Below are 10,483 nucleotides of genomic sequence, written 5' to 3' on the forward strand. Positions count from 1 at the left end.
GAGAGTCCCTTGGACTGCAAGGAGATCCAACCAGTCCATTCTGAAGGAGATCAGCCCTGGGATTTCTTTGGAAGGAATGATGCTAAAGCTGAAACTCCAGTACTTTGGCCACCTCATGAGAAGAGCTGACTCATTGGAAAAGACTCTGATGCTGGGAGGGATTGGGGGCAGGAGGAGAAGGGGACGACAGAGGATGAGATGGCTGGATGGCATCACTGACTGGATGGACGTGAGTCTGAGTGAACTCCGGGGAGTTGGTAATGGACAGGGAGGCCTGGCGTGCTACAATTCATGGGGCTTCAAAGAGTTGGACACGACTGAGCGACTGATCTGATCTGAACATATGATTTAGGAGATAGGCGGAAAAGGGAGGATTAATCTGGGGCAAATAACTATTTGCATTTTTTAAAATGTTTCAGTTATATCCTCATCTCACCAAAAATACATACACCAAATTTCATACAAATTTGTATTTAAATGTGAAGAATTACATTGTTTGTTTCAAACCTACAGAAAAAAATAAAGGTAAATTTTTACCTGATCTCCGATTAGGGAAAGATTATTTAAGTTTAAATGCAATGAAAGTAATGACAGAGGAAAAGATCAAAGATATAATTATCAAAATTTTTAAAGCATGCTTATATTTTAAAAAAAAGAATCAAAAGCAAAAATTTGGGGAAAAAAACTTTAGGTTTAAAAATAAGTTAAATAAATTGCTTAGGTAGGAATGTTTTGGTTGAGGGATTGAGTATCCATTCACATGACTTCCTGTGAAAAATGCATAGGTTCCTGTGGGGAATCTAACTGGAATGAAATACAAGGAGTAGAGCTGGACTCAGAGGAACAGGAAAATGGTTGGGGAGTTCCTCTCGCCTCTCTCTGTCTCCATCTCTCCGTCCACATAGTCTTCCTCTGGCCCTCCACATGTCCCCTCTACTCTCTTCTGAAGGGAACTATGCCTATTCCTCCTTTTTAACTTTAGTTTACATGTGGTTTTAACTGACCTTGATGCCAAACTTGGCTTCAGAACCCAGCACCATTGTACTGACTCAGTCTTTCAGTGCATTTGTCCCAAACTTCTGGGAAGAAGATACAATAAACCCGACTTGGCCAGGTATCTATACATAGTTCTGCCAGCTATGGCTAATGGACAAAAGCATGTCCCGCTGACATGGAACTTGTGAGACCTACATGTTCTCAGCAGCTCTGGGTGCAAGGTAATTGTTTAAAGACAGGGACATGGAATGGGCAGGCACCAAACACATCTACTACACTGCTGCTGCTGCTGCTAAGTCGCTTCAGTCGTGTCCGACTCTGTACAATCCTTATAGACGGAAGCCCACAGACAGAAGCCCACCAGGCTACCGTCCCCGGGATTCTCCAGGCAAGAACACTGAAGTGGGTTGCCATTTCCCTCTCCAATGCATGAAAGAGAAAAGTGAAAGTGAAGTCGCTCAGTCGTGTCCGACACTTGGCGACCCCATGGCCTGCAGCCTACTAGGCTCTTCCGTCCATGGGATTTTCCAGGCAAGAGTACTGGAGTGGGGGCCATTGCCTTCTCCCATCTACTACACACGTGATGGTATTGTGATGGAGGTAATAAGAAGTTAAGCAAGAAAAGCCTAGTGAAAAGTTCTATAGTCAAAATTCTCTTCGGTATGTGAATAACAAAAACATGGCTATGTGAGCAGTACACGACAAGGACCACTTTCAGTTTTTCTGATTTGTTATACTAGTTTGTACTTTCCAAAGTTTCCATTACAAATATGCATAATTCCAATAATCAGGAGACAGATAAAAGACAAAAGATGAAAAGCCGAAAGTTTTGGAAACTAAGTGCCATGTATTCAATTTGCGTTGAATTCTCAGGCCACTTTTGCTGACTGACATTCCCAACTTTCAATCCCACCACTGCCCTCCACATTCACTACTACACTCCAGCCACAGTAAGTGACAGACAGTTGCCTGAAGACCGACCCACATTCACCAACCGTGCCATTCTTGCCGTCATGTCAATTAGAAAATTCTTCCAAGTTTTCTCTGCCCAGCGAAAGCTCCTCCTCCCTCAAGGTATGGATGAAACAGTGAGCCTCCTGCAACTGCCATTGTCCCACCAAAATTCCTTCTAACCTGTGTCTTTTAGCCCTGAGTTTGTAGCTCCACTAGAATCCTCATCGCAACTGTGTTTTCAGCAGCTGTACATGTCTCTACTCTCCTAGATATACTTGCAGTTTCTCTTAGAGAAGTGTTATGAATGCTACTTCAGCAGCACTAACACAGGACATGCTACGCTAAGTCGCTTCAGTCGTGTCCGACTCTGTGCGACCCCACAGATGGCAGCCCACCAGGCTCCCCCGTCCCTGGGATTCTCCAGGCAAGAACACTGGAGTGGGTTGCCATTTCCTTCTCCAATGCATGAAAGTGAAAAGTGAAAGTGAAGTCACTCAGTCCTGTCCAACTCTTAGCGACCCCATGGACTGCAGCCTAACAGGCTCCTCCGTCCATGGGATTTTCCAAGCAAGAGTACTGGAGTGGGGTGCCATTGCCTTTTCCAAACACAGGACATAAGCAAGAGTAATTTCTTAATGAATATTTGCTGAATAAATGTTGAAAGTTTAAGGAATTATTTCTGTATTTGGGTCAGAGACCGCAGATTGTTCTCATTCCAAAAAAATTTTTACGGAGAAAAAGTACAAGATGTTTGTGACATATTAAAAAAACAAAAACAAAAACATTTATTTTAGAGCCTAGAAGACAAGTTTTGAATCCTATGCCTGTTACTCACTTGTTGAGTAAACTATTAAACTTTTCTGAGCTTCAGTTTCCTCATCTTTAAAGTTAGATTGGCAACACCTTTCATGCAGAATTTATTCAAGTATTAAAGGTGAAATGCATAAAATGGCTGGTATATAGAAAGTGAAAGTAAAGTCACTCAGTCGTGTCCGACTCTTTGCGACCCCATGGACTGTAGCCTATCAGGCTCCTCAGTTCATGGAATTTTCCAGGCAAGAGTACTGGAGTGGCTTGCCAGTGGGTTCCTTCTCCACAGGATCTTCCCTGACCCAGGGATCGAACCCAGGTCTCCCACACTGCAGGCAGACACCTTACCATCTGAGCCATAGTAGGGGTTTAATAATGGTAGCCATTATTTACACAGGATTTATTAACTTGGTTGATGAAATAGGTAGAAAATACTCAGAAAGTTGTATACTCATGGAAAATGCATGATATTTTAATTATATTTCAAAACATTAGGAAAGATTTCATTTCCAAAAATAATCAGTGTATTTATAAATGTTGAGAAAAACCAGTACTTATGGAATGTACAGGCTGGAAAATTTTATGTGACATTATAAAAATATTAAGATTTGCCAGGGCTGTCTGATTTTAGCATTCAACCCTCCATTTTAGCTGATGGTAATCTTTTTCAGCTGAAAGGCCATTAATCCATTAAAGCACATTATTTTAAACAAACCTCAGGTTGTCAAACTGCTATTGCAGTGTTCTGGTAAGTGGGGTCAGATTTTTTCTTCATTATTAGCTATGACAAATGTAAAACACAATGGGCTACTTATCCATAAAAACATTCTAAGGTGAAAGAACAAGAAGGCCATAGAAGGCAGAGAAATCCTCTCCTGGCCCAGTGTATGATGTGCTGAGGCGAGTCACAAAATAAGAAACTCTGGTTCTGGCTCAAATGGAATCCTCCCAAAAGCACGGTTGTGAGGGGCCAGCACTTGCTGTGGGTACACGTGAGCAGGAATAAGAGTGGGCCATGGAGTCAGCTTGGTTGTGGGCTAAACTTTATGTTTTATTATATTTATGTATATTTAAAATACATATTTATTGAGCACCCACCATATGGAAGACTCCACATGTGGGGATGGGGGTGGGCAAGTAGAGACAAAGGTGTATCATGCCCCTAGTGGATACATGCCCCTAGGGAGTATCCACTCTAGCAGGGAAGCATGGACAAGCCCACAAACAACTCCAACACCAGGTCATGCAGGATACGTGCCGCAATATGTGAATCTTAATTGTCGCAAATATTATATGGTTCCAAAGGACTCTTGGCATCTTAAAGATTATCGTATTAAAAAAAGGGTTCAGAACACTTGAAAGTGAGTCCCTCAGTCATGTCCAACTCTTTGTGACCCCATGGACTCTACAGTTCATTGAATTCTCCAGGCCAGAATACTGGAGTGGGTGGCCTATCTCTTCTCCAACAGATCTTCCCAACCCAGGAATCAAACTGGGGTCTCCTGCATTGCAGGCAGATTCTTTACCAACTGGGCTATCAGGGAAGCCCTTCAGAATACTTACTAAAAAACTATTCAGTAACAAGCACAGCAGTCTTAGGGTTAGATTAATAAGATTTTTACAGCAAATGCTTCCTGAAACCTATACATGCAGTAAATATTTTCCTCCTACAAAGTAGGGCATTTAAGGGGCTCTGCAGTACTCTTGCCTGGGAAATCCCATGGATGGAGGAGCCTGGTGGGCTGCAGTCCATGGGGTGGCTAAGAGTTGGACACAACTGAGCGACTTCACTTTCACTTTTCACTTTCATGCACTGGAGAAGAAAATGGCAACCCACTCCATTATTCTTGCCTGGAGAATCCCAGGGATGAGAGCCTGGTGGGCTGCCGTCTATGGGGTCACACAGAGTTGGACACAACTGACATGACTTAGCAGCAGCAGCAGCAGCAATTACCCCAAAAATGCTATTCATTACTTTGCCTATATTAGTGATTTTTTATTATAATAGTTACATAACTCCCCTCACTGGGGTCTTTACTCTTGCAATGTGTTGTGCTTAGTCACTCAGTTGTGTCAGACTCTTTGTGAAAACATGGACTGTAGCTCACCAGGCTCCTATGTCCATGGGGATTCTCCAGGCAAGAATACTGGCGTGGGTTGCCATGTCCTTCTCCAAGGGATCTTCCCAACCCAGGGATCAAATCCAGGTCTCCTGCATTGCAGGCAGATTCTTTACCATCTGAGCCACCAGGGGAGCCCCTTACTCTTGCCATTTCTTCCCCTTAAAGATCTCCCCTGGATTTCCCATGTCCTTCTCCCTCATCCGTTCAGGTCTCTGCTCAAATGCCATCTTCTTCAGTTCAGTCAGTCAGTTCAGTCGCTCAGTCATGTCCGACCCCATGTGTGACCATTTGTGACCCCATGGACTGCAGCACACCGGGCTTCCCTATCTATCACCAACTCCCGGAGTTTACTCAAACTCATGTCCATTGAGTTGGTGATACCATCCAAGCATCTCATCCTCTATCGTCCCCTTCTCTTCCTGCCTTCAATCTTTCCCAGCATCAGGGTCTTTTCAAATGAGTCAGTTCTTGGCATCAAGTGGCCAAAGTACTGGAGTTTCAGCTTCAGCATCAGTCCTTCCAATGAATATTCAGGACTGATCTCCTTTAGGACTGATTAGAGACACTTATACTCCCATCCCATCAATCCCCTCCTCTCTGCTTTATTATTTTTCTGTGGTATATATTATCACTTGACATTTTATTATATATTTGCTTATTTTCTGTCTCCCATTGCTGAAAGTCAAGAGTACTTCTGCCTCAGTTCATCATTATATCCTAATACATAGAATATTACCTGCACCTTATAAACATTTATAACATTATAACTTTTGTTCAGTGAGTAAAAAAAAAAGAAAAGAAAAGAATGGACACTAGATTCCTTCGAATATTTTTAAAAGTGACTGAATTATCATCTAGTGGATATGAATTTGAATTTTTGAATTGGCCAAATTCACTTAGCACTTTCTAGTTAATAAGATGAGTGGATGAAGCTGAAGTCATTCACTCATTCACAAATAAGGATCAAGGGCAATTGTGTGCCAGACAATGTTCTAGGTACTAAATTATCCAGTTGGTCCCAAATGAAATGTGACTACTGAGTAAGATGATGGAATTTAGTATGTAATGGTAAACTAAATTCTGAAGATTCCAAAGGTATCTCACAATAGCATGACAACTGAAACAGAAGCAAAGCTTTTAAAAATGACCACTCGTGACTTGGATGTGGAGGTTCTCGCACATTTGTTTTTAAAAGACAAGTTTCATTCATGATTTCACTTCCTAAAAATAGGTTCTCTTGGATGCCCACAGTGGGTCTTGTGGAAGTAGGAGGGGTTGTAGCAAGGTTTTCTCTAAATTATTCAGGACACTCCAATATATAACAGACTCACCTTCCACAACTATTTGTGGGTAGAAAATGCGTAAGCTGGCAACCTGAAGCATAAGTGTTTGTGGGGAGTGTTCACTGGTATAGGGAAAATTATTTTTAGATGTAAGTAAAACTCCTAAAGACATGCATTCAAATACTGCAAACAAATATATCTTGAGATTTTTTTCCCTCCTCAGAGTCCAGAATAGAAATTACTTGATATGTAGTCTAAGTTTATAATAGGTCCTTTAGAACCAGGATATCTAAATCCAACTTTTCTGGTGTTAAAATGGTGATATTCACTTCAAGGTAAATAGATTGGGAAGGAAGGAAACAGTGGCAGATTTTATTTTCTTGGGTTCCAGAATCATTGTGGATGGTAACTGCAGCCATGAAATTTAGACACTTGCTCCTTGGAAGAAAAGCTATCACAAATCTAGACAGCATATTAAAAAGCAGAGACATCACTTTGCTGACAAAGGTCTGTATAGTCAAAGCTATGGTTTTTCCAGTAGTCATGTATAGATGTGAGAATTGGACCATAAAGAAGGCTGAGCGTCAAAGAACTGATGATTTCAAACTGTGGTGCTGGAGAACACTCTTGAGAGTCCCTTGGACTGCAAGGAGATCACACCAGTCAATTCTAAAGGAAATCAATCCTGAATATTCATTGGAAGTACTGATGCTGAAACTGAAGCTCCAATACTTTGGCCATCTGATGCAAAGAGTTGACTCACTGAAAAAGACCCTGATGAGGGCAGGAGAAGAAGGGTAGTGACAGAGGATGAGATGGTTGGATGGTATCACCACTCAATGGCCATGAGTTTGAGCAAACTCAGGGAGATAGTGAAGGACAGGGAAACCTGGCATGCTGTAGTTCATGTGGTCGCAAAGAGTCAGACACGACTGAGTGACTGAACAACAACAAAACACTTGTCTACATCTAAGAGTACTGGAAAGTTCTAATCCATTGTGTATGCATTATATTCTATGGCCTAGCCAATTCAGCATTTATCAATAAAATATTGTAAGTCAGAAAGAGAAAAACATATATTAATTATGTGGAATCTAGAAAAATGGTATGGATGAACCTATTTGCAAAGCAGAAATAGAGACAGAGACGTGGAGAACAAGCATATGGACACCAAGGGGGGAAAGGGTAGGTGGGATAAAGTGGGAGATTGAGATTGACATATGTATATATACTATTGATACTACATATAAAACAGATAATGAGAACCTACTGTAGAGTTCAGAAAACTCAGTGCTCTGTGGTGACATAAATGGGAAGGAAATCCAAAAAAAGAGGGGATATTTGTATACGTATGACAGATTCACATTACTATACAGCAGAAAATAACACAACACTGTAAAGCAACTCTGCTCCTATAAAAGTTTAAAAAAGAAAGAAATTGTGATGTGCCAGATTTTGTTTTGCCTTTCTCCGAACAACTTCGAGAGGACTTCTTTCTCAGCAAAAATTTGTGTTTAGGAAAAATTTTCTCCCAAAGCTCTACGGGTAGCCTTCTGGTAGGAACTGTTTCTGGTGTCTCCCCTGCTTCAATAACCCTTTGAGCACAACAGATCCTAGAGTTGGATGTCCAAATTAAAATAGTTAAATCCATGTGGCAATACAGCTGTGGCTTCTGTCAACTCTTCAATAAAATATCAGATGTGCGTCTATTGTTTGGGAGCTGTCCTCAGTCCCTTGTTCAGCTGGCAGGGGTTAAAGGGTATGTAGATTACTTGGCCAGCTGTTTGGTAATTGTCACAGTCAGTTACTTGGTAACCATAGAATAGCAGTCTCTTGAGGTAGAGCTTTGTTGCTAAGCAATAAATTCAGGTAAAATAACTGTTTCCTGGTTCTTATCGGTCCAGTTTATAACACAGGTTACAGGTTGGGTTGTCTCCCTCACACCTCTTTTGTTTATCCATCCAAGCCATGAAATACATGCTGATAACTTGGACAGCTCTTGATTTTGGGGACTTGTCTGCTGCTGACACAGGCTGGAGACCAAATAAGTGACTGGGGAGCAGGCTTTATTGGTGCATAATCTTATGTTTCCACTATCATAATGTACCTTCTGGATCTCTGTTTTGGGACTGGTCAATCTATCAGTCAGATGGACACAAAGAAGATCAAAAGTAATGATAGGAATTTAATGGAAAGGAAGGAGAATGTATGCCTGATGATGGTTTGTCTACATTAGTATCAACTCTATAATTATTATCAATGTTATTATTTGTTACATCTTGAAATATCTCCTTGCCTTCACTACTTGCATGAATGCTTTTTAAGTAAATAACACTGTGTTATAGAGACCAAGAACATTGGAAAGGAAGGGACTCAAGCAGGAAAATATGAATTCAGTTCCTGTGCATGTGTCCTAAGTCACTGAGTCATGTTCCACTCTTTGCAACCCTATGAAGTGTAGCCCACCAGGCTCCTCTGTCCATGGGATTCTCCAGGCAAAGATACTAGAGTGGGTTGCCATTTCCTTCTCCAGGGGAATTTTCTGAACTAGGGATCAAATCCGTGACTCCTGTGTCTCCTGCATTTCAGGTGGGTCTTTTACCACTGAATCACCGGGGAAGCACCCAGTTCCTGTAAGACAAGTTTAAATCAGCTTCCTCCTTTAAGGGGCTGAATGCAAACAAGCTAGTCAACCCACTTCACAACTATACTTTTTCCTACTTCATAATGTTTGACAAGATCAGGAAATGATGTTACAAATGAATATTCACTCACTATTTTTTTAGTCTCACCTGGCAATGTTTGATTAGAAGAGAATTAAGAAAGAGTCATGTTTTGGTTCTCTTCAAAAAGTCTATAAATAACAAATGTTGGCAAGGATGTAGAGAAAAGAGTTTCCTTGTACACTATTGGTAGGAATCTAAATTGGTGCAACCACTATGGAAAACAGTGTGAGGATTCTTCAAAAACTAAAAATAGAACTACCATCTGACCCAGCAATTCCATTCCTAGGCCTATCTCCAAAAAAACTAAAAGTACTACTTTGAAAAGATACATACACCTCAATCTTCATAGCAGCATTATTTATAATTGCCAAAACAAAGAAATAACCTAAGTGTCTATCAGAGATGAATGGGTAAAGATGTGCCCCTCCATACACTCACACTGGAATACTGTTGCTGCCGCTAAGTCACTTCAGTCGTGTCCGACTCTGTGCGACCCCATAGATGGCAGCCCACTAGGCTCCTCTGTCCCTGGGATTCTCCAGGCAAGAACACTGGAGTGGGCTGCCATTTCCTTCTCCAATGCATGAAAGTGAAAAGTGAAAATGAAGTCTCTCAGTTGTCCCCGACTCTTAGCGACACCAAGGACTGCAGCCTACCAGGTTCCTCCGTCCATGGGATTTTCCAGGCAAGAGTACTGGAGTAGGGTGCCATTGCCTGCTCAGCCATAAAAAAGAAAGTCTGCCATTTGAAACAACATGAATGGGCTTGGAGGACATCACGCTAAGTGAAATAAGTCAGATGGAGAAAGATAAAAACTTTATGATATCTCTTATATGTGGAATCTAAAAAATACAACTAGTGAATATAACCAAAAGAAGCAGACAGATATAGAGAACAAGCTAGTGGTAACCAGTGGGGTGGGAAGAGGCTATATAGAGGTTGGGAGGTGGGAAGCACAAACTATTGGTGTAAGATAAGCTCAGAGATGCATTGCACAGCATGGGAAATGTACCCAATATTTTATAATAACTTTAAATGGAAGATAATCTATAAAAATATTGCATCACTACATTGTACACCTGAGACTAAGGTGTACAACATATGGTTTACAATGTAATATTGTAAATAAACTATAATTTTAAAAAAGGATAGTACAAAATAAACTTTTTAATAATAATAAATTTTTTAAAAAAAGAAAACCTATGTATTCAACTGAGCATACCTGCCATTTGTCATGGAGAGTCACTATTGCTCAGAGGCAGTGTTTGAATTCTGCCTGGGATTCCCATTTGCTGGGGCCTGCCTCTGTCACTTCTCTGGGTGAGCCTCATCTGGGTGAACCCCATCCAGGAATGTCCAGATCTATCCTAACAAGTAATTTAATAGGTAAACACTTTCATATTAAAAGTTAAATTCATGTTCAAAAGGGCTCACACACACACACACACACAAATTCCTTCTAATGGTAATAATCTCCACTAGCAGATTTAAATGTTTCCTTTTTTTTTTTTTCATGGTGACTCAAAGTATACCCATAAGGTACAAAAACTGTGGAATGTAACATGCTTCAGGGCCAGCACAGAAGCCATTT

The 10,483-nt window shown here is 41.0% G+C and overlaps 1 long non-coding RNA gene across 1 annotated transcript in view; it reads right to left on the bottom strand.

Annotated features, from left to right (window-relative positions):
* LOC104989858 overlaps nt 1-10,483 on the bottom strand; it is a 175,355-nt gene that overhangs the window by 40,610 nt on the left and 124,262 nt on the right. The gene's annotated exons all lie outside the window — the stretch shown is intronic.

The sequence above is a fragment of the Bison bison genome, unplaced genomic scaffold, assembly GCF_000754665.1.
Source record: "Bison bison bison isolate TAMUID 2011002044 unplaced genomic scaffold, Bison_UMD1.0 scf7180017864166, whole genome shotgun sequence".
Lineage (NCBI taxonomy): Eukaryota > Metazoa > Chordata > Mammalia > Artiodactyla > Bovidae > Bison > Bison bison.